This window comes from Rhipicephalus sanguineus, chromosome 1 (genome assembly GCF_013339695.2).
Source record: "Rhipicephalus sanguineus isolate Rsan-2018 chromosome 1, BIME_Rsan_1.4, whole genome shotgun sequence".
Taxonomy (NCBI): Eukaryota; Metazoa; Arthropoda; class Arachnida; order Ixodida; family Ixodidae; genus Rhipicephalus; species Rhipicephalus sanguineus.
Genome location: NC_051176.1, coordinates 210944759 through 210970061, shown reverse-complemented (window position 1 = coordinate 210970061; position 25303 = coordinate 210944759). Strand labels below are relative to the sequence as shown.

The 25303-nt window shown below is 48.3% G+C and overlaps 1 protein-coding gene across 1 annotated transcript in view; it reads right to left on the bottom strand.

The window, feature by feature from the left end:
* Positions 1–25303, bottom strand: part of LOC119406622 (neural-cadherin) — a gene marked incomplete in the record, with an annotated part of 278852 nt that overhangs the window by 237244 nt on the left and 16305 nt on the right.

Sequence of the window (25303 nt, the reverse complement as noted above, 5' to 3'; positions counted from 1 at the left end):
TCCTTAGACACCGCAGCATACGTATCCCCCTTGTTAAGCAGACCCACTCGGCACCACTATCCTCATTCCCTAACGCCGATCTTCGCAAGGACTGACACTTTTCGGTACTCCTTTTTTCCACAAACAATAGCTGACTGGAATAAACTAACCGAAGCATTTCCCCAACGTCCTTGACCATTTGTGTAGATACTATTCTTCCATGACTTCCAAAGAATTGTATTATGACCAAGTTGTTCAATTGTTTTTTTTTTTTAAGTCATAACCCTGCGTCTTATGTCCAAAAAAATTGTGTAAAAGACGCTTTGCAACCTTGTTCCATTCTGTTATTTTGTGTGTTTCATGTATGCTCACCCTGCTTGGACTTTTTGTCCGCAGTATTCTATAAATAAATAAATAAATAAATGCTTCCATGACTGAGATGGTGACTGATGATTTCACGGAAACTATAATATGTTTATTCGCATCTGCGCTAGCATTCTAAAGATATATGAACAGCTTGGAGGAAGGAAGGACTTTGTTTTGTCATGTGCAATATGCTGTTGCTGCATACACAAAATTCAGAAAGGGGGGGTGGGGGTCATACCCATGGATCTACGCATGGTAATATGGGATGGAGTTGTCCCATAGAAGCCATTGCAGAACAAAACCCATCACAGTGCAAAATGCGCAGAGACAAGTGTTCCATGACAAAAATTGATAATTTTACAATGTTGTCTGCCAAGTATGAAAACAAGGAATAATTTTGGTGTGACTACGGTAGGTATCAACCTCTTCCATTTACAGCAAGCGGGGCAAAAGCTCCCTATACTTTTCTTGAATTTTGCAAAACTGGCCAACTCCCTGAGTGTTACCGGTTTCCTCTTATTGCACACACTGCAAATGTGCTCCCAACACCCATGCTTTGAGGTGCAACAATCTAATTAAAAAAAAAAAAAAGCTTTAAGACTGTGTGCGAACAAGCCATTTTTTTAATCCCATAAATGTCTAAAATGTGCAAGCCCAATTGCAAGCAGTGCTCTCAAGACTATTTTACCTCAGCTCGACATGAACTCCACAGATTAACTAGTCATAACCATCTGCCACAAAAGATAATCCAATTCCAGAATAGCTGTTTCACAAACTAAGAATTAAGAATAAAACATAAGCCCACCTACAGGGACACTAAAGAGAAAAATAATATCAGCTGTATTATTAAGTCACCCTTGGTAAGTCGGAAAAAGCACAAAAATAAGACAGGTGGTAAAGCCACAGCAGCTCGCTGCAACATCATAGGGCCTATGTAATTCTACTACTAGGGCCTACTAGGCTACCTACTGGGGCCTACATAATTGTTTATTGTGTCTAAGGAAGCCAGAGATAGAAAATGCAGTTTAACTTGCTGCATAAACGTGGCCAAAATAAAAAAAAGAAACAACACTTTGAAATTTGGGACAAACTGGCTTACCAGTGCCGAGGTCTTGGCATGCAAGTGAATAAAACTGAGCTCCACTTCCTTCTCCAGTAATGAACCTACGATCGTGAAATTAACTGCAATAAAGTTCTGAAAAGGTAATTTACCAGCTTAATCTGATTTAGTGTTTCACTTTAGTGTCCCTTTAATGATGTAATTTAACATAAATCATTTAGCCCGCAATGCGACCACTAGTATTATATATACCTAATTTAGGACAAGCTGCACATTGTATGAATGAGTCACAAGCATAGTTGTTGGCATTGGTTTTACGCAAGTATGATGTCACGCTGTTGAATTCAAGCCAGCATAAACGACGAACTTCAGGACAATTAGAAAACCAGAATTTTCACCTTCAAAACTCTGCACCAAGAAAATGAAAACCTAATCATCTAAAAAGCTACTTGCACAGCCTATGACAATGCACTTTTTTAAGATCAAGCTTTTACAAAGAAACGTTAGGGATTTACTCGTTAAACAAAGCTTTAACCCTTTGACGCGCTATGTACGCAATTGTGTATGCCACTTGTTTTTGTTAGTTGTATCAACTAGTGGCCAAGAAAGAGCCAGATACATCGAACTATGGATGAATGGAACCTCCTGCACAATAAATTTGTCTTCATTTAACTTCATTTTATAGTGTATTGTTGCATACGATTGCTTTGCTGGAGGCACTACCACGTTCGACGAGTCCTTTAACGTGCCGCTCCCAGCGAGCCACGTCCAAAGTACAATTTTTCTTTGCTCAGAATTGGCATAACCAAAAACGAATTCGCACTATATTTCTAGAATGAGATTTGATTCTCCTTATGCGAAAACAAGCCATGAATGATTTCAGAATAAATAGATATTTAATTACAGTTTAATTGTGAATAATTACTATAACACACAAAATAGTGTATTGTGACATTATTTTTGCTACAATAGAACATCGAGTGCCTTGAAAGAATGTATCGATTTTGCGCTCCAGTGCTTTGAAATAATACATCGATTTGACGCATTTACAGATAGTTCTTCATCGGTGGCATCTGAAAGGGTTAGGGCAATACTTCACTCAGAATAACTTGTGTAAGTTCAGTGCTAAGGCACTGCATTTTAACAAGACAAGTCATGGTCGACATATACCGCACCTGGTTCTCGTTCAAGGCCAGCGAGGCAAACAAAGAAAAAGACGGCGGGCTATTTGTAGGGCGCATGCGCGGGCTTTAATGAGGCGCGCCAAGGGACTCCGCAGGGGGATTGGCAGCGGTTGCCCGAAAAAAAAAAAAAAAAAAAAGACCAACGACGCCTGGCAGGAAAATCGAAGTTTCCGAGTCCTCGGAGGAGCCCGGAAGGGCCCGGCGCCCCGGAAATCGGTCTCGAGCCAGCCAAACACGGCATTCTCTGCCTGCACTCGCTCACACTCGCTGGACGGTGGAGCATGTTGCGTCTGGCCGCGGCGACGGCCACGGCGCCCTTTGTCCCGCGCAAAGGGTGAACAGCGGCGAACGGGGCCCTTCAGCGACATTATTACTGTAGAGTGAAAAAAAGAAAAAGAGGGGGGTGGGGGAAGCTCTGTCGACGGAGCCATTACTGCGTTTAGCACCGCACGAAAGACGATGACGCGTCCCTCTGTCCAGTGTCTTGCGACGCCAAGCGCGCTAATGGATCGATACCAGCTATTCGAAGCCCGGCGTTGCTCGGCGCACACAAAGCCCACAAACACGTGCAAGGTAAAAGCAAAATGACAGCCGCGGTTTCGAAAAAATGGCGAACGAGACGAGGCGTTACGACGGCAGCAGGTCTGCCAGGACCTCCCCAAGCCGAGGCGCAAAAGCAAGGTGGTCGGGGAGAGCACGCTCGTAGGCGTGCTCGTCCGACGTGCTTTACGCGCAAGATACGCCAGGCGCAATCGATCTCCGCGTGAGGTGGTTCGAAGTCTGAAGCCCAGTAGGTCTCTCCCTTTCTCACGGTTAGGGAGGGAGGGCCTGCGCAAGCTCAAGAACAGACCGAACAACGGGGGCCCGCCGTCGCTGAGCCTTGACGCAGGGTCTACGGAAGCTGCTCACAACTACGAGCGATGGCCGTCTGCCGACTCTGTCCTCTCCCCACCTGCGCCTGAAGGCGGTCATGCTATTTCGTAATTCTGCCAAATGCGCTCGATATGCTACACAACATGCGCTAAACTTACGAAAGATGTCAAACGGAAAAATAACTACACACGAAATCTCCTTTGGGAGTTGCCCAAGTGATGCGAAGCGTAGGTTTTTTTTATCCTTTTTTTTCCCTTCCGCGATACTTTACGGCTGCGGCCTTCCCTAGAACGCTGTTGTCGAGCGGCATCGGCACAGTGTCTTTCTACTTTCTAGCGTTTAGCGTTCGTTAGCGTCAGTAACGGCCAAATGGAAGGCGCATTCCGAAATCACCGAAACGCGTGTTTGGCATTGAATTTTCGCAAAGTCGGAATTTTGCTCATGTGTGCAATGCCTGCATGTAGGCGTTACACGCTGTCCCAGCTAGCGCTTTATTCCACCACCACGACATACTTTAACAAAGCCTTCATAGGAAGTGTTATACTTTTACATTTCTTTTGTACCGCCGCTGCAATGCATCCATATGGTCCAGATATATTCATTCTGCAAGTGTGGTAAGGCGCTCGCCGTGGGGCCCTAGCCTCGAAACACAGCACCGCCAAGAAAATTTATTTCGTTTTATACTCTTTACGGAGAGGAGGGGCGGGCACACTGTAGAGTCGGCACAGAAATGCTTACGCTTTTGAAAGAAGGCGCAATGGAGCTCACGAATGATTGTCTAGTCTGTGTACACACGCCGGCCTAATTATACGATGCCTGGCAATAAGCTAAGAATCGTCATTTGTCCACCGCTGAATTACACGGAGGAGCTAAAATCTGTACGTTTCACAAAAAATGCCGGTGCGGGAAAGCTTTCAAACAGCCCTGAATTTTTTACGCCTACTGTATGTATGTATGAAACACACATACGCAACGGGAGGGTTAGAACCCCCTTCCCCACCCCCTTTTGAAATAAAATCCTGGATACGCCCGCGCCGAGATTGTACGCGAGAAAGCACCAACCGAACTATACCAGAGTTCAGGCGTTTTTTTTTTTTCATTCTGCACTTGTCGGAAAACGGCCGGGCATCGACCTTCATGCTCTGCAGCGGAATGCGAGGTACTGCAGAAGATAAGTCAAACAAGCGAGTGACAAAAAAGAAGTCACTGACGTCATGGAAAAATAATCACTGAAGTGTTTTTCAAGTGCTGCAAAGAAACACTCGGTGTTTCCGTGTCAACACCCGTACGTACAGCCAAGGCTCGAACAAGGCCGAGTGGTAGCGCTGTGCTTGCTGACGTCCGCTTTCGCAGAGTATAAAGGCTAACCAACAGTGGCCGAGGCACTCCTGCTTTATTATCGAGAAAGACTGTTTTCACTTCTCGGTGACGCAATAACGTAAAAGAGCTATGTACTCTGCTTTCCAGGTGCTAATATCGGAGCGGACGGAAGAATTCAGAGGAGGAGCCACCCACTGCGAGGTCTGCCATATGACCTCGCAATACCGAATATTCCCACCGAATATGGGGCGTCAAGCTTCATTTATCAACGTTTTTTTCTTTTGTTTTCTTTTTACGCTGTTTCCGACCATCCTCATGTGATTTCCCACCGCCGTTATTACCGGGATGTACCGGCCGTTACTCGACACGGTGAATGTGGCCGCCGCGGCGGCGGTTTCGATTCCCACACCGATTTGAAAGACATCTGACAGTGCAACACCATTTTTTCAGTGCATCAGTTGATTGTGAGGTAGTTTTTCGTAATCTGTGCGACAGCAGAGAGCCTCAAGCCAGTCAAAGGAACAAAAGCTATAAGAAAACATGAAAATTCGCATAATCCACTAGTGCTGGAATGTACAGCATAAGTATTTCCGCAAATCGACAACACCATGTTTTCGCAATATATAACGACGTTGTTTACGTGGCAGAGCGTGCTCGCAAGCTAATGCCCGTGTCGCATGAGCGGGCGTCGTCTGACATGGGTGCGGTAACTGATCTCTAGAGGTTGCGTGACGCCAAAAATGCGCAAGTGTATTAGGCTGTTTTTTAGACTTCTGCAGGTAGCCCAAAAACTTGCACTCATTCGAATGGCGAGCAAAAGCAGTCACGGGCTCGCTGGGAGTGACGCAGCGCCCACAGAGAGTACACACAACTTTCGTGCGCTGCGATTCGAGATCCGCAGCTCCCAGGGCATGCACTGCCCCGGCCCTTCCTATTTCCGCTGACCGAGGGGAATCCCCTCGCGAAATACCTCCTCCGCTGCTAGGCAAGAGAGGAGCGCAGTCAAGGTGATGGAGGAGGGGGGAGTAGGCCGTCGCACCCGTCGCCGGAGAATGGCCGGAAGAGGAGGCGCATGCCTGCCAAGCTTACGTCACGGCCGCAACTACCCAAAGAGAGGCCACAAAGCGGGGAGCAGACACGGCGGAATGCCTGTCACCCAACCGACCGCGCCAACTTCTGCTGCTTCAATTTCGCGAATGTGAATAAAGTTGGCCGAACATTTGATAAAGTCGCTCCTGCAGTCGTACGCCGCGGTGTATGTTGAACAGTGTGAGCCTCCATTGCCCTAGTGCGAAAAGCGACAAATGAAGGCAAAAATGCGCGCATATCGCGAATCATTTCACTGCCATCAATGCTAATGGCACAAACAGAGCGCGCGGGCTTTTAGAATGCACAGCTTCGTGCAACAAGAGCAATCCTGCATACAAATCGAGCAGTTTACCATAGGCCTCCAACGCTCAAGTTTGCGCAGCGCCGTCCGCCGACCCAGCGTCCGCCGCCCCAGGCAAAGAGGTCCCGATGAAGCAGCACTCCAATCGGCTCTTGCTGTGAGCACCTTGCAATGAACAAATGGGACAAAACAATGCGAGCCGAAGAGCTGGCCCACTCTCTGCCTGAGCGACTCGAATTGCTGTCCTTCGATGGGCGCGTCAGGAGGCCGTGCTAACCGAGGGACCTCGCGAGCTGAGGCGACATTCCTCGTCGCAAGTCATCGGGGTCCTTGGGAAGAGGCCAAGCAACGAAGAATTGATGCGCACAAAATGGAGACTTGCGACACGACTCACCTAAATCGGCACTGGGGCTTTGCAAGCGCAAGGTCTTGTCGACGAGACTCTACTGCTAACAGAGCCTATTGGCCAGGTTATTTCGAACACGTCTTCTCCACGCTTCACGAGCGTGATTGAAGAGCTCGTGATTACAAACCTTATTCAAATCACGAAATGAATGCGCGATTCTGCCGCTGTAATTCGCGGTATTTCCACTTCCACCAGTGTCTCGGGACAGTCCAACTTACTCCACTCGACATACAGCCTCGACATCTGTGCCTCGGAAAGTGGTCAATGTCGCATGCAGCAGCTTCGCCATCACCACGCCTTAATACATCCCTTTTCCTGCAAGAACCTTGCTGGGCAGCAGTACGCAATATAAATACAAATCGTGAATCTGAGAACTTCCGGGGCTTTTTTTATTTCCTTTTTTTTTAGCAAGGCCATTTGTTAGACCAGAGGCTACACTGACTATACGATAGGCGTTTTATCCAAGAACTCAGAATTAGTTCACATGGCATCGTTAGCCTGCCCGGAAATCGAAGACAGGCGATTCTGCGTTACTCCTGCACCAGAACGCAGCCAGCGGAGAATCGAAATCGCGTCCCTCGCACACTCAGCAGCGCAACGAACACAAATCAGTGTGGCTCTGCAGATCTGTCAAGTAAGTCGCCTCGTCCGTTAACATAAATGTGTCTCGCCACTATCGAGTCTGCAGCACTCTCTGCATTCCTACCTACGTCGATTAAACCTTAACTTGATCCACTGCGTGAGGCGGTGAAATCAACACAACTGCACGTTTTGCTCATTTGAGCAGTAATAAGTCTGCACAGCAAGTAGAGCAAACGTTTGAACCCGCTAATTTCCTGGCCAATCGTCTTTGCCATAACTGCGACTAGACAGCCGTGATGCACCGCGCTAATGAAGCAACAGTGAGGCTCAACCAGAGATGACACTATACGTTTGTCTGAAACGCCCTATAAGTAGTCAGCGCAAGACAGGAAAATGGTCCACATTGCCCATGGAAGGAAAAAGGCTACGTATAAGAGCCAGAGAGAAAGGAACAAAAGCAAGCAGAACACCACATACGGTTTGCCAACCTGCTCTCTTGGGGATCGAAAGTCAACCAGAGGCGGCTATTTTTGGCATGTATCTCGACAGCGTTCTGCTTACATGTGGCACTATACTGTTCAAAAAACGACAGCTTTGAAGGCAATTTCGTGCGTGAGACCCGAGAAATAAAATAATAGCGCGGCACCATAATACGGTCGACAACGACCATTCAGGCTCAAGAGCGCGCCAGCGTTGGCGTGAGAGAGAGAGAGAGAGAGAACCAATGAAAACCGGGAAGAGGAAATGATGTCATCGCGCAAGAGCGATAGGCAGCGGAGAAAAGGAACGCACCGGCTTCCCAACGGCAGCACTGAGCGCCCGCCGCCGAAACCCTGATCCGGTCGTAAATAACTGGCACCCCATTAACCGTTCCTATGGAAAGGCGCCGGAACGCGAGCTGCCCGCGAACCAGGCGAAAGGGCCGCCGCGAGAACCGACGCTCCCGGCAGCAGAGCATTCTGCGAGCAGAACAGGAGCATGTTGGGAAGGGCGGGGGAGTCGGGCGTACCACTCCCGGTGAGCTTAGCGGAACTTAGCCAGCCCTACCGGCAACGGGCGCCAGACCATGACAACTGGCAAGGCTGACTAACGGACCTGAATGAAAGCGACGAAAAAGAGCAGACTTTTCGCACCTCTTTGCTAACGCATCCGTCCAGGTCGCGTGTCACTGTACTACCGCTGGCGCAACGACACGCAGACGGGCGAAGACAGCTGCTGCGTGTCGGCCAGGCGTGTCGGTGAATGAAAGCGGGCGGAGATGGCGCAAGTACGAGCACAGAGAGTGGCGGGCGTGCCAAACGAGCGGCGCCTTCAGGCTCAACCGAGTCGATCTCGGCCACCGAGAGCAAGTCTCGGATAAAGAGCCAGACACGCGGCAAGCAGCGGCAGCAGCAGCAAGTTGAAACACAGCGTTCGCGAAATGCCGCCGTCGACGCCGAGAAACCTGCGCCCTGCCAGAATGCGGACACTACTCCACGGCAGCGTGCGGTGCCCTTTACACGCATTACACCGACAGACTCTCGGTCACAGAAGCGTACGGAACAGCCGTATACCTCCCGCTTGACGCACGAGTTGCACTCGAGGGACCTCGAATCCTGGTCCTTCATTCGGGAAAGCGATGACAAAACAAGAATGCGCCGACGCGGAAGGAATCACGATGGGACGCCCACGCGAAATCGTGTGACGACTTAGAATCGGGCCAGAAACGCGAGCGCAGGCATCTCCGCAATATTCTGCGTTACGCCGTTGTTTCAGCGTTCTCATAAAGCTTACATCAGCAGCTCAACTTTTATGAGCAAACTGGGGGTAAAATTCGGATAGACGGAAGTCAAAGACGCCGCTCGCGAATATATATATATATATATATATATATATATATATATATATATATATATATATATATATATATATATAACAGCTTCAAAAACTGCGACCACAGGTGCACCCGGGTGAAGCCCTTGTATACCACAACACTAACGCAAAACGTGCAACTACAGACGCAACCACGGTACCGCAGTATGTTGCAGCTAGCGTGCTCGTTATGCAAAACATCCTTTTAGCCTTTCAGATATCGGGTCTACCTTCGCTATGTCAGGAATTATGCTTGTAGCCTATTCCCGAAAGTCTAGAGGAGGAATATGAGTCATACGACACACAGCGGTCAAAAATAGCGCGGTCTGCATGCACTACACGTATAACTGCTGAATTACTTGAAGGCCGACTGGCTTCAATGTCGCAACAAGGAGATGCTGATAGGTTCAAGCGCACACATATTATATATACTAAAGGAGGCTAATTTGTGTGCGTAATACTTCAGTAGGAACTGAGCAAACGGAACAGGGCGTGGGACAGTCAGTCAGTCAATGAACTTTATTTATAAATTGTCCTGAGGAGCCGATTCCCCTCAAGAGGGAGGGTCGGCTGCGGGCCGCGCCCACGTGGGGACAGGAAGAGCGAGCCCCTCCGCCAAATTGCGGGCCCTCTGGACAGCCCGGATTTGGACCTCCCGGTCCGAGCTGGTGATTGCCGTCCTCCAGGCGTCCTCTGTGCTGAGATTCTCGCAATCGCGCAGCGCCGTGCATTGCCAGAGCATGTGGGCTAACGTGCATCGTCTCTCATCGCAATGAGGGCAGTGCGGCTTTATGCTGTCAATAAATTTGCTGTACACTAAAGGCGACGGGTAAGTACCCGTTTGCAGCATTCTTAATGTGACTGACTGGGTCCTCGAGAGTTGCGGGGGTGCGGGAGTGGAAAGCTACGCCTAGCCAATTGATAATGTTTGCAGATCTCATTAAAGGTGAGGAGAGAATCAAGCTGCCGGATGCCATCCCCAAAATTAGATGCCGATTGCCCGTCACGGTGGGACAGTTCGCGTGCGCGGGTATGGGCAAGCTCATTGGCATTGGGGATAACAGGGTGGACATCCTTGCCCATGTGGGCAGGAAACCAGGTGATGTTGCCGTCGATTTCTGTGCAATTTGGTCGTTTGGTAAGAATATGGGCCGCCTGCTCACAGATTGACCCGGTCATGAACGCTCGTGCAGCAGCCCGAGAATCAGTGAAAATGCGCGTGCGCATGGGAATCGCCACGGCCAGTGCTATAGCAGCCTGCTCTGCCCTGGCCGGCGTGGTATCTCGAAGAGATGCTGCTGTGAGGAGTTTACCGTGAAGGTCAGTGACCACAGCCACGGAATTGGCTGTGCCGGGATACTGTGCTGCGTCAACGAACGCCACAAGTTCAGGGGTGGCAGAGGCGGAACTGAGTAGCGACCTAGCCCTAGCGGCCCGGCGGCCGACATTATAGAGTGGGTGAACGTTTCTAGGAATTGGTGAGACCGTAATCTGTTCCCTCAATTTGGGTGGAAGTTGTATCTTTTTGTCGGCTACCATAGTTGGTTCGCAGCCCAGAAACTCCAGGATGCGCCTCCCAGCTTTGGAAGAGGACAGTCGTGCAGCTTGTGCTGTTTGTTGCGCTTCTGCAATCTCATTAAATGTATTATGCATACCAAGAGCCTTGAGCCTTTCCTACGAACGGCGCTGTTGGCGTCCGCAGGCTCTGCGGACGCAGCCTGCCAGCCATTTCCAGTGCGGTGATTCCACGTAAGATCGAACAAACGATGGCTGCTCGACTTCTTAAATTTATTTCAAAATTTTGTATATTATTGCCTGATGAGTGGAAAGAAGAGACCCGCAATTTGTTTTGCCGGGGCCAAAAACTTTTTCGAAGCACAGGAAATCAATAATGACGAAGAGGTGGAGTGGAGCGCTTATCCGCTCTGCTGTTTTGGCCAACTTTCGTTATCAAATGCACAAAATATATTAAAGTTAGGTAGCTGAAATTTCTTTAACTAAATATATGCAAGTTTTTGCTTCTGCTCAGCTATTTTCAGTTTTTATGGGTAGCGTAGATGTTTTTATAAAAAACCTCAAAACTGGCCCAGGAAACGTTATTTTCTTTACTTTGAAGGTCTATCTCAAAAAAGCCTTGCAGCAGAGCGACAAAAATTCCGACTTACGTTCTTCGCATACTTATCTACCAAACCGCCCAATCTTATATTTATATAACTTTTCAGTAAAGAGATACAATCGGGCTAAGTTCAAGAAAACACCGAACAATGGAAGCTTCTGACGACAATTAAAAAAACCCCATTTTTTATATTTCTTAAACTTTGTCCACTTATTCTCCTCCACATCAGCTTTCACGATCATTGAAAACATATTGCATAATTTCGTTGCACTAATAGTTACGGCCCCTCCAATTAGACCGTTAGGCAAGGATTGGCAATTCCGACTTCTTGCCTAGCAAGTGTATAAAATGAAGGCAGGATTGAATTTCTTTTTATTAAAAGGTCAGCAGTAGCGAAAAAGGTGTCGGCGGCACTGAAGACGTTAATTTTCAAATTATTTGGTCACTGCAGTGGTCACGAGCGCGGGGCTACCATGCAGGCGCGCGCGCACCCGAGATGCTCGTTGTAAAAGACGGCGCAGTGAGAGCTGGTTTTCGCACAAGTAGTCCGTCTCACTGACAGTCACTGATCTTTCGGGTGTTAAGCGTTCCTTCAAAGCATTGATGTCTAGGTCGGTAACTCTGCGAAATTTTGGCTTCTTTGCAATAATTGAAGGAGTACTGACACGATTTTGAGACATCGCAAAAGGGACATTTTTTGCTTCGTTGGTATGCAGTGTCCTGCATTGTTTTTGCTCTGTCCACACACTGTAGTCGGAGAACACGTATAAAATATTTTATTTTGACTTTGAATTTTTCGTCGCTGAGCATCTGCAAGCCACTGCAATGGACATCCCGAAGAGTCAAGACAGTTCCCCGAGTTTGCGAGTTCTGCGTCCTGCATGCAGCCTAAATCGTAGAAATCACTGTCAGGCTCACTGGACGACAATTCACTCATCGTTGTTTATGTGCACCACGAGCAGATGACGGATTTGCCGCTAGTACGTCGCAAGTTTCTGTATCCCCGTGACGTCACACTGCTATGAAACGTCACTGAGAAGCCACCACCTCAATATCGAAACCGAAAGTGTCCTTTTAAGGTGTCGCTAATTAAAGCATATACGATGCATTCCCAGGCACCACAATAGTCGTTTTAGGTTTCTCGACATCAGTATTTTTATTTAGAGCAACATTCCTAATTTGTTTTTAAATTCGTGTCAGTACTCCTTCAAGCTTCTTGTGCTTCGAAAGGTAGTCTCCACAATACACTGATTCAGAGCTATACTTTCTCGCCATGAGACACACAGGAGGAGTAGAGTAAGAGCAAAGCGCAAGAACTATCGGCGCCGAATTGAACAGCGGACCGAACGCGCGGCCAGTTCAGGCCGTCTGCTGCCGACATCTAAGATAGGCAAGTGCATCCGGTTACCGATAGTTTTGCTTTTCTTTCCTTTGACATTCCATATTTTGCTTTGCCACTGGAGCGCCACGTTCATGCTTTCCACTGATCGCAACTGGCGCAGCGCAGTTTCTCTGGCAGCAGCGTGCGTGAAGCGAGCGCTCATAGCTCCCTTACAGAGTTTTCATCTTGCTTCCACCTCCGCCGTGTTATCAGCGCCTAGCTGCGATGCGAACAGAGAGAGAATAAACAGAGGGCGGATAGAATAGCGGAGCTCCAGTGCACGTGCGTTCAAGTCACCCGAGAGGTGTTGCTGTTTCGACTCAGTCGGTCTGAGGCCGCGAAAACGAGCTCTCACTGCGCCGTCTCTTTTTGGCCCCGGCAAAACAAATTGCGGGTCTCTTCTTTCCACTCATCAGGCAATAATATATCAAATTTTGAAATAAATTTAAGAGGTCGACCAGCCATCGTTTGTTCGATCTTACGCGGAATCACCCAGTGGCGCCCTGCGTCCGTGGGGCTGCTGCGGACGCCTTACTAAAACTGTCTACATTTCGACCACGCTTCTCAAGTCATAAAACGACAAGACCATGAACGCACTCGTTTCGGCACGCACAATGTACACCCAGAAATTTCCTGTTATCCTGCAGAACATCGCTTATAATTACGTTGCACCCTGTAGTGTTTATTACATGATTAGCCACTAAATTATAAGCGGCATGCATTAACAGTGCAGAAATCCACATTTGCCGCGTAACCTTCGGCCCTAAACTTTTGTCGCCGAGTGTCTTCGGTATGTGTATCCGTTGTCATTAATAAAACGAAAAAAAAATGCTCACTTTGCCATGCAATAGTCACCTCCCACAGCCTATTCGAGCGCAAAGTTCGCACAGGCGGCAATGTCGGGCTGCATCGTTAAACATGCTCTAGGGTTTTAAGTGCCAAAACCACGACATGATCATGGGGGACGCTGTAGGGAGGACTCCGGATTGAGTATGACCACTTAAACCCAAATACACGGGTCTTTTCGCATGTCGCCTTCGCTGAAACGCGGTCGGTAATCAAGCCCGCTTCCTCAAACCTGTCGCAGCGCAAAATCTTAACCACTAAGCTACCAAGGCAGGTGGACAACTTAGATGCACACTATTTAGAAATGCCATATTATAGTATACTGTACGACATAACGAACACTGAACGACAAGACGACCGTCGGGCGTAGTCCTCGCTCGTACGTATCATCATCGTCGTCGCCCTTTAGGAATGCGCGCAGTTTTTGTTCGGTGCAAAAAGATGACTTATTAGTGGAGATATTTGTAATGAAAGACCAACTGCCTTTTTCTTTATTTCTATCGCCCAGGAATCGGCGCTAAGCAGTGTCGTCGCGGATTTCATTGCCCTCAGCGAATCAGAAGGCGCCACGATACGTCACCGCGTGCGTGAATGGCCGCTGCATGGCTATGCAACGAAGATTTAGAGCAGGATTGAATTTCATCGACTTCAGCAAAACGGCGCGCGAAGCGATCCTCCGTGCCCACGCGGCAGGTGTTTTCTGACGGTGGGCAGGCGTGGACGCAATGTGAAGCCTCTGTTCGTAGACGGAAGGCGAGACGTCCGGTTGCCGAACGCTGTTCTGCACAGGTGTATTTCATTTTGCGTTTTTTATTGACAGCGATGAATCGCTCCACACCAAATCGCGACCGGACTGCGTTTGTGATCGCCAACGTCACGTACGTCTGGTGCGGGAAATGATTCGATGGGGGCGTCGGCGCCTATCCTTCGCCATTTTCTTGCTTATTAAGGCTTTGTTCGCAATAACGATGGTACGACTGTGATATTAATATCATAATCAGCTATATAAAGTTCAACTTCCCTTTAGTGTCCCTTTAAGTAGACCGGCTTTACAGTGGCGTCAAATGCGCTCGAGCGATGCTACGAAACCACGACGAGGCAGACGCACGGCTGCTGACCTCGAGACCGAAGATCAGAGAGATGGCGGGCGCATGATGCACATAATGTGCCCCAAATGCAACGTAATTAGCACTGTACCATCCAACATGCATAATCCGATTTATAGAAGTGCGAGGAGCACGCAGTACAGAGGGGCGCTTGCACAAGATAGATTTATGGCGCACACACGTCATTCCCGGAACGGACGGCTCACTCAACAAATGAGGCGAGGAAAGCGAAAGCAAGCGCTGCTCGGACTTGCGCACTTTTTCCGACACACAAGTGCGTCATCCACTGTGTCCATACGAGTCCTGATAGCGGACCGGGCGTTTTCAAATACCCCGAACCATCTTCCTCTCATCATTCGCCTTATCAGACCAAACAGCAATTCTTATCAGTAATAAGCTTTATTTTTTCATTTATTCGTTCCCGCTCTTTTTCACCTGCAGTATTGGTGCACCCATCACCCATAGGTACGTCTGGCGCCAAACTAACATGCCAGCAAGCGAAAATTATGCACAGTGCGCACTTCATCCTATTCTGCCATCTGACCACTGTATTCACCACGTGCGCGTGCGCCGTCACCGCGCACGGCTGCAAGTATACCAACGAATGATAGCGGATCGCCTTATTTCCTCTGAAGCAGGACTCCTCCTCGGCCGGGATCTCATGCTTCGGTTGTATTGTAACAGTGACAACATGTACGACAACATAAGCACACGTTATTCACCTCGGTTACACGGGCGCTATATACAAAGCACAGGACTTTATGCTTGACTGACGTAGCTCCATTAACGGGCGTCAGTTCCTCTCTTTATTTCGCGTTAGCCTGCTGTACTTATAATTTATTAAGGCGAAAGCCTTAGATACCTCGTCAAACGCGAAAACTGACCGTCGGCGGCGCCAACACGAGTGATGCAAAAAATCATCACATGATGACGTCACAAATGGAGTCATAATGACGTCCATAACGACGTCACATAACGACGTCACACCATGACGTCCTCACGCGACTTCGTCGCTTGGTCAAAGGTGGGCCGATCACGGAGGCAGTGCAAAACCATGTGAGGCGCAGAAAGCTTGCAATGCCTCCGATACTAGAGGCAGTGCAAAACCACGTTAGGTGAAGAAGGCTTTCGGAGTGGGGCGTGGGAGGATCAGTACGTGGACTGAGAAGATGGCTTTCGCCATCGAGTCGTCTTAGGTGAATGCATAAGGGACCCCGTAAGTTTTCATTAGCATTATTATTCGACATGAAAACACTGTGAAGGCTCTGACAAGAACGGACCTCAAGATGGTCGTCAATAATAATAATAATAATAATAATAATAATAATAATAATAATAATAATATAATAATAATAATAATAATAATAATAATAATAATAATAATAATAATAATAATATCTGGGGTTTTACGTCCCAAAACCACGATATGATTATGAGGGACGCCGTAGTGGAGGGCACCGGAAATTTCGACCATCTGGTGTTCTTTAACGTGCACTGACATCGCACACTATACACGGGCGTCTACCATTTCGCCTCATGGTGTCGTCCATATGCCGGCAGAGCAAGCCGATATGCATTCATATAACTCATCGATATTTTCGCACATTCTGCACTCACAGTCAACTCAGGGAGCATGCTGGGGAAAACGAACGGAAATATATGACCGTTTCTGTGCAGTGATCTGTACTTGTGTTCAAGTTGCGGGAGACTGCGTAGATGGAAATCAGGGGGCCCAGATGTACATGCAATATTATGAAGTGGCAATTGAAATAAAATGAAAAGCAGAAAAAGAAGCCAGGCGGCGATCTCAGACAATCACACTTTCGGGATTTTTTTTTTTTTTTTCGCGACGGCATGGTCAATGATGCGACTTTCACCCCAGTAATGAATTCGCGAACTGTGCGACGTAACCGCTTCTTTATGGGAAGTGCGTCATTCCTTTCACCGCAAAAGCTTCCACTGACAAGGTTAATCATTGCCAAGTTATGAATCGGCAGCTGGGCTATTGTCTGTATAGCCCCGGATCCTCGACGAAGAAAAACACGCTAAGAAAAAAAATGTGGGGGGGGGGGGGGGGGGAGGGATAGGTTGCAGTCAGGGCTGGGCAAAGATACTTAGAAATTGTATCGCGATACGATACAAGATACTCAGGCAAGAAGTATTTGAGATACAGATACAAGATACTGCAACACTGATTGTATCCGATACGATACATTCCAATTGTATCTTAAGATACCTCGATACATTCTCAAATTTGTTAATATATATCTATATAAGGCAGCATTAAACGCTATGCACATAAATGTTCGCTTGGAAATTTATTAACTGCGACCAATTGCGTTTCATTTGAATGAAAACTCTGTTAGTATCTCAAAAATTTTTGTACTTCTTGTTCACGCTATATCTTCTCTTTCATTCCGAAACAACTTATTGGCGCTGTTTTAGCTACTTAACATGATAGCTCTTTATACACTTCGCCGATAGCGGTTCTCGCTTGTAGCTTTTGTAACTGATGGGAGCTAGTCGCTGCTCTGCTTGCCGACCAGCAAGCGGGTTGCCAAGTGACCATATGAACTTCAATAAAAAGCCTCTGCACGATGGTGCAAATACCGCTGTGGAGTTCTATCTTGCGGGTAAACATATTACGGATTTAGCAATAACGGATCACCGGACAGGTGTACGTCACCAAGAACATGTGCAGCCCAGTAACGTTTCAGACGTATTGCACAGTTGCGCAAAGCGCTGCAGGACACCGCCGCTATTCACGTTATTGACGCTTATAGATCCGATTACCTGGTGATTAACAACAGTAAAAGAATTCAGGGAAGCCTAAACAACGAAAACAAATATATCTAAGTAAAATAGAAAAGCGGTTCCGTATCAAACACAGCGAATAAGTATAGAAACACGCTATAGGAGGCACCCCTAAGTGCTAGCTTAGGCACTGCGTTTTGCGTCGAAAAACCACGATATGATTATGAAAGACGCTCTATAGAGGGCTCCGGAAATTTTGACCACCTGGGGTTCTAAAAGCTACATATTGTCACGTGGTCGTGACGTCGACGAAGACAACAGTCAGCACGTCCGAGATGAAACTGTTTATTTGGCTGAACTTGTGGCCGAGAAACTGAAAGTCAAACTACAGCAATACACTGATAGCGGCGAACAGAGCGTCGACCGTCGATCAACTGACAAGCGGTCAAGCGCGTCGGCTTTTATACAGGCGCTATCGAACTTTCCAGCAATATCGCTGGTGCCCGCGTTATCTCTAGTCAAGGCTGGAACATTCGCGTGCGGGGCGCAATCTTAACAAAACGATCTACTATAATCGCGAAGCTTCTCGAACACTGCTTCGCGAACAGCGTCGAGCGTTGATAACCGTCCCTGCCGGTCAAACCCGAATACATCAAGTCAAGACAAGAAGTGGGCGTGGCAATATAAGCACACGGGCCTCTACCATTTTCCCTCCATCGAAATCCGGCTACCGCGACCTTCGGGGCAGCAGTCAAGCGCCATAAAGCACTGGGCCACCGCAGCGGGTAACCCCTACTAGCTACGACAATTCAGTGCCTATGGAAAACGGCGTAAAACGACTCTTTGGGGACGCTCATGAGAAAAACGGGGCATGTGGTATAACAGTGTTTCTCGAATATCTTTGCCAACGTGTTTAAGATGACGCCTAATAATTTACGTTACAATGGAAACTCAAATTTGCTAATTTACTTAGCAGTAAGCAGAATTATCATTACTGTATACTACAGGCGCGCCCGGATGATTATATATTTGTTCTCAACATTACCTTTATATAACAGAAAACTGAAGTGGCATATAAGCATATAAACTTATATTCCACTTGAAGAAGAACAGCAGCAGAAATGACGCGGACAGTTAAAACTAGGGAATAAAGCCGACAGCTTACATTGGCAGCACGCTAAAGGCATATTGCAGTAAGCAGACCGGCAGAAAAAAAAAACAATATAGGGACATAGGTAATGTACGGGATGGAAAAGAAGGACAGCTAAGAAATAACTTCTGCTAACAATCAAATTATGATTTTAAAAACTCTTTGAATAAAAGGAAAACAGACGTACGCCAAGATAGTACCTGTTAGGTGAATGCTTGTTCTGTAACCTCCCTGCCTTCCTCTCCTCTTTCTCTCTCTCTCCAGCATCGGTACCGCTGGTGCTATAGCTGTTACAATCTTATTTGCATATAAGTTAATCTCATTGCATGTAATGCAAACTTACATTCACGAGATCCTTCAAATCGCTGAAGTATGAAAGCCACGAGAGGCAAAGCAACCCGCCATTTTTGCATTCTTCAGACTTCGTAACGAAGCACCACACAAGAGGCACTTCGATAATGACTTTACAGCGGCATCAGCATGTGTGCGAAAGATGCCGTATGCATTGTAGTACGCGGCACAGGAGAGTGGCTAAGTGTCATGGCACTGACAAAACTAAAAAAAAAAAAACGATTAAACAAAAATTCGGCTGGGCGCAGACGTTCGCGCGCTTGTCTGTCGAGACGACGCGAGCGCCACCTCGTAACTCTGCTCAACCAATATATAGAGACGCTCAGAGCTCATCGCCTATCCTCGCTGGAAAACACTTACGGAAAGATAAAATAATGTCACTGTCTTTAGTTTTATTCCGGTGACTCAGTGGCAGCAGTATCAGCTTGTGAAGCTCGAGCTCAGCCAAAGTTTATTGCTTCGCACGGTGGTGGTGGGATCGCAGTATCTTGTATCTTAAGATACACGATACATTATTCAATGTATCGGAAATACAGATACAGATACTTGTTTTGTGAAACGTATCGCGATACAGATACAAGATACCCAAAAAGTATCTAAGATAGTATCGAAGATACATGTATCTTCGATACTGCCCAGCACTGGTTGCAGTGTTTTTCACGGCGGGTGAAATCAGTTAATTGGTATCGGCAGTGAAGAAGGGTAGCAGCGACTTCCGGCTCCTACAAGTAAAACCAGCGAACGTGGTTATCCTGAAACTGCGAAGTAGGGTCAACGAACTTCTGTATGTTGCAATCAGGCACTTCATGAGTTAACACCAAGGACTGACATGTCTGTTCGAACACACTCAGAGCTAGGTCAGTACAAGGCCTACAAGTCATAGCATCAGAGTTAAATAATTAGTGAAGGTCCGGCAAAGCGTGCCCTTTCATAGTTGCCCTTTCGTGCACCGCTTATCTCGCGAGTTTTCAACGGCGCGGAGCAAAGGCCGTATCACGCTTCCTCTAATCAGCGAGCCTCGATACAGCGCAGATCCTGCTGCTGCTGCGCTGCTGCCGCCAGCAAAATGCGAGCGTGCGAAAGAGCACTCCAAACGGCTTCGAAGGCTTGCGAGTGGTTTATGGGGTGAAGCGAAAAGGACCCCGCCTAGCAACACCGCAACAAGGTACAGACTTCGCGAGCAGAATTATGCTTACCATCGAGCATGCAGCGACTAACCCAATGTCCAACACTACAGGAATGGACAATGGACACGAGGCAAAAATTTCGAAACTATAGTAGCGCCCCTCCCCGAATATTAACGGAGGAACGAGACTGTGCCACCCGAAATAGGTTCGTTTACAGGATCAGGCAACCAAAAGCACTTGCACAGCGCAACGCCAACGGCAATAACCAAGATTACGCGTCCTCTTCTGTCTGCGCTGTTCGATCTTCGGATCTCGTACTGCTGTTTGAACTCTCACGAATTCATGCGTAACGCTGCAAGCCATTCACCAGCGGGCTGATAAGTTTCCCGCAGATATGCTACAGGAGCTATCGGCCATCTGCGCCTTTCGCCGGCAGAGGTCGGACTGAGAAGCAAAAAGTGCCGTCCGCCGAAGCTGAGAGAGCTTCTCGACGCCTGCAACCCGCGAGAGATGGGAGCGCATCCTTCCGGTGGAGGTCCACATATACGCCGGCCAGGAGAGGCAGCGCGCTGACCGCAGCAGCGGTTCACCTCGTCCCCGATGGACGTGATCGAGGCGGCCTCGCCGTGTTGGCGCCGTGAAATCCACGCCCACCCTCGTTGCCCGGCCTTGCGAGAGACGGCTCCGCGCATATGTGCATGCGCGGCGCAGCCCTCCGATAGGGGCAGCTCGCCGGCGCCAATCTGCATTGTCGCGACGGCCGGAACCAACGCGGCGGTCTTCTCGCGCGGACTAAGAAAACGCGGCCTATCAATGAAGGAGTCTGCGTGCGGCGGTGGCAAGGGTAATCTGCATGCATAAAAACCATGCGCTCGGAGCCGCAGAGCAGGCACCCACTTGTGAAGCAGTCCCGCGATGTTACCATACCACTTCCGCGACTCAAATTTAGGGTTCCGCTATTTTTTTTCTCTCTTCCAGATTCAGTTGCAGCAAATTTCATTTCGCCCAAAGGATACATAGGACGTTGGTGCATGGAGACGTTATAGATACTCATTCCCGCGAGCGCAGCTTCTTAAAATAATAACTCTGAATGCTAGCGAACGAATTCAGCACGCGAACGACAAAAACTGATTTCCTCGACTGAAGGAGTGCATAATAGGCCATTAACTGATGAGGTTGTGTTGGGCCCATGGCCTGACGCCAACAGCACAACTGTGGTCATAAGAGCGGTTGCAGCTTTCCTACAAGCCACTGGACTGGATGCGCGGCTATAGCACTGCACCACCTAGACGGGACTGTACATACTCACCTCTCTTACTTACCATCGTCATCCATCATTCTTTTTTCTCCCCTTTCCCCACCCCCGGTGTAGAGTAGCAGGCTAGAGCATAATATCGCTCAGGCCGACCTCTCTGCCTTTCTACAAATAAACCTCTCTCTCTCTCTCAGTTGCCGATAAGAAAACGGGGAAATAAAGTTCGCAGCTTTATTTTGCTCGCGAACCACTCACAACCCAAGTACTTTCGGAATGGGCAGCCGGCAAATGACTTGTTTGACCACGCTGAAAAATTCTTAATCTGGAGATCCACATTATGCAGTAGTATAGTGGTACACACGAACTCGAGTGCCTCGTCGCGGAGACTACGCTGCTGCGCCGCTGCTGCGGATTAATCGGTGATTGGGAAACTGCAATCGCCGAAGTGGAGCGACAGAAGCCACAGCGTTCATCGAGAGAGCATCCGATCCTGCGAACCGCCCAGCATGTCGTCCTTTCCACAGTGCGTCACCACCGATGACGGCCGACATAGGCCATAACGGCACTGCAAACTACCACAAAAAAGGAACCAGTTGAAGGGCCCTGGGAAGGGGCGAGGTGAAGCGGGTATGCATTGCATCAGCATACACGCAACGACCGACGTATAGCAGCAGCAGAGGACCTCCGGATCGCAGACATGTAGCGAAGTCAGCGCCAGTTCGGGTTCGCACGCCGCCACTCTGTTTTGTCTCGTCTAACCAAAACAGTCAACGTCAACGCTGATGCGACAGAGAAACCGCATGACGGTTCAGTGAAACCCGCTCATGCCCCCGAGCTCTGCAGCGGAAATGGTAGCGGTACGCACGGAGCGAGCAATAAGCATACAAGGTTCAAAGTTTCGAATCGCGTGCAGGAAAGGAAACTTTATTCTCACAAGCTTTCGTGGTACAAGCTATACTTTCTGTAACGGGCAATGATGATGGTTTTGCGACCACTACTGATTACTGAACGGATTTAACTAGCGTTCTCACTACCACACTGGCTATCCGATGTTATAACATTGCCTTCAATCTCAGTATGATTATCGAGTTGTCTGCCAATATTGAAGCTTTTTCTGCGTATGTGCGCGCGCTGTTTCGATACACACCGGCACACACGAATATCTGCGCTCCTCTTTCGCGTTGTTTATAAAAGTTCCGAAGACGAACAACCTGAACAGCAACGGGGCGTAGTAAAGGCAACCGACACTAAAATTAAACCGCCATGAACGATGAGAGGAAGGTCTGCCCTTCCCGTTATCTCCGGTCGTTAAACTCCATGATCAGCGCATTGATATGCGCGAACACGGCCACCTGCAGTGCCTCTGTTGCTGTATATTTAGCAAGCCACTGCCTTACAGCAACCGCTCACAACGAACAAGACGAACAAGAACGTGGCGCTCCCTTGACTCATGATCACCTGCACTTTGCTCTAGGCACGCGGAGCAGTGTCATTTTGCAAACGGAAAGTTGGGAAGCGCTCTCTATACGCGTCGGCCGAGCACGTCGCATTCCAATGACGCTGACCACGACTCAAGAATTACGCGCGGGGAGCACGAGAGAAATGGCGTATACGAAAAAATCTCAGATGCAATGCACGAACTTATTTTCCACTGGGTGATAAAGTTAGCACCCTAATTACCGCACAGAATTTTTTTAATGGGGGGTCGGGGTGGGTGATTTTAAGTATTCTATAACAAGCGCATTTCACGCTCCAACAACACGCGACGCGACAGCGTTCCCGTGGCGACTTGCTCGCTTCATGCGCGCATATTCGGGGGATTTGTATTTCTGACCACGACGGCGGTTATGTGCAAAGGCGCAATGCAGGCGGCCCCGAACGTGGCGAAAAAGAGGGGACACAAAAGGGTCTCACGTCGGCTAGGCTCGCGCGCGACACTCGACGCGCACAAAGCTGCGAGTCACGCTGCGCTCGAAATGCCGCCCGCCCACGACCCCGATTCGCTCGCAGGCTTTTCTGCGGCCGACACCGCGCACTGACTCGCAGGGCCGTGCGGACTGCGAGCAGCACCTGTAGGGCGCGCAAGTGACCCCACGAGGGCGCTGCATTCGCCTTTATACACACACTTTTCGGGGGGACCAGCAACTTGCCTTTTCGACAATATACTGTAGTGCGTCGTTGAATATTAAAGCCACCTTGGCAGGTATGTCTCAGCGGAGGGCAACTGCTCATTCCAGATGGGATAGGGGGCGAAAAAAAAAAAACAATGAGCAACACTGTCGCGCATGACTGACCGGCACCGCGAACGTTGCGCGTGCTGCATTAGGCCCTGCCTTTCACGATCCAATGCGCCTGCAACACGAAAGTTAAATGCCATGCATACAAGGGGGGAAAAAAAGACAAAGTTAAGGACAGCAGACTTGCGTAACAACCGAAATTCCTGTGGAGCGGTGTTCGAGACGCAGCGTCCGAAACGCTCCTCGTTATCCCGCTCCTGGAGAACTTTTGAAGTGTGCGCGTGCACGTTCCTCCTCCTCCTCGCCGTGTCCGCGTGCCGCACCAGGGGCTTTGAACGCCGAGACTGCTTGCAATTTTAATGCCCTCAAATTATTAATCACTAACTTCGACACATCCAAGGCTTCAGGGCACTGGACGACAAGGAACACAAACGATACGAGCGCATTTTTAATTTAGAGTTTATTTCCGGAAAGACAATATTTATGAACACGCATACAAAAGGCTCAATCATCGCACATAAAAACGAGCAGCGTCCAGAAATGCAAATTCACTTTCAGTCAGGGCAAGAGAAAGGCAGCTGACGCATATATCACCTGCCTTCGCTATCAGAGTTGCTTCAACAATTTCTCTTGTATATTTATCTGAATACATAGTACTGTACATAAAGGCAAGTGCTTCAGTCATTTTGTGAACAGGTTTCACATACGTAGATTACTATATTTTAATTGTATCCAGGCCATACTGCCTTTCATCCATCGAAACGAATATTTGATTGGCCATGCCTAGTGGGTGTACAACGCAGGCAAATAGTTTTTTCCGCAACCTCTCTGGCACTGTAGTTCATCCCTATCCTATGTCCACAAATGTGATGCGAACTTGTGTTTAGGAGACAACAGACGAGGTAAAGTCCAAAGGTCGCGCGAGAACTGGCGCTCTACGTGAAAACACCAACGAACCGGCTTCGCAAATGCAACCCGCCTTTTTCACCATGCCACGGCACATGAGTCTTTCCCTACCGGAAATGTCGCGTAACGCCTCTTGATCTCGGCTTTGTTCTGGCGATACCGGTTGCCCCGGTCCCTACCAAAACCAGACCAAAACGAGGGCAGCACAGGAAAATAAAATAAAAAAAAAAAACGCCAGGCCTGCGCGGAAAGCGCAGCACAGTCACAGCGAAAGCTGGAAGAGCGGCATTTCTAGAGCCCATTATAAACTCTTTTGTGGCTACTAATACAAGTACATTAGCAACGTACCCACTATGCCACAAATCACAATTTTTGGGAAGTTGGGAAGCACCCACCACGACATTATTCGTTATTCTGCGGAGAAGCGAGGTACCATCTGTAAGGCATTATGTGCACTTTGTTGATGCGACGGTTGATGGGGATGAAGAATTATGGCTGAGCCCTTTGTAATGGGTTGGAAGCTTTAAACGACCCACTAGTTGCGTAACTCATATTGTGTGACGCCCGGTCGTTATTTAACTGTCCCACCACGCTTTATAACATGCGTCAACCAGAGAAACGGAGAGCGAGAGAGAGAGAGAGGGAGTTAACTTAATTGAGAGCCTGAGGAAATGGATCATGAGAGCCTTATGGCCTTCCTTGGCAACCAATAGAAGTGCACTTGCGAGGAACCCACTGCGCTATAAAATCATCATAATTTTTGTGAAATAGGGAAGCAGCCACTATGCAATTTTTCGTCAGTCTGCTGAGAACCGTGGTACTCGCTAAACACCTCTAAGGCATTTTGTGCACTTTGTTGATGCTGTGACTGATGACGATGAAGAATTATCGCAGAGGCCTTTGTAATGGGTTGGAAGCATTCAACAACCCACTCGTTGCGCAATTCGCATTGTGTGACGCCTGGTTGTTATTTTACTCTTCGACCACACTACATTACATATGTTAATGTAATGTTAATGTTACAAAGATAAACGAGCCCTTGAAAAATCATAGCTTTCCTTCA